Genomic DNA, 267 nt, shown 5'->3' on the forward strand with positions numbered 1-267 from the left:
CAAAGATAAAATGTGTAACCGCGTGTCGCTTTGTCTCGTCGGCGGAGCTAAGTCCCCCGCGTAACGGAATCTTCCCGTTTTCTTTACCAACCGTTTTCTTTGCCCTTTGTCTTCCGCTTTCTATGGACGGGGAGATAATCTATTCGTAATAACCTTGCTAACTTTACATCCAGGAAATTGAGCTAACTTTACATCCAGGAAATTGATGGTGATCCATCGCATCACTTTTCATATTAAATTACTTATATATACATTGTGTATGTTCCA

The sequence above is a fragment of the Penaeus monodon genome, chromosome 19 (assembly GCF_015228065.2).
Source record: "Penaeus monodon isolate SGIC_2016 chromosome 19, NSTDA_Pmon_1, whole genome shotgun sequence".
NCBI classification, from domain to species: Eukaryota; Metazoa; Arthropoda; class Malacostraca; order Decapoda; family Penaeidae; genus Penaeus; species Penaeus monodon.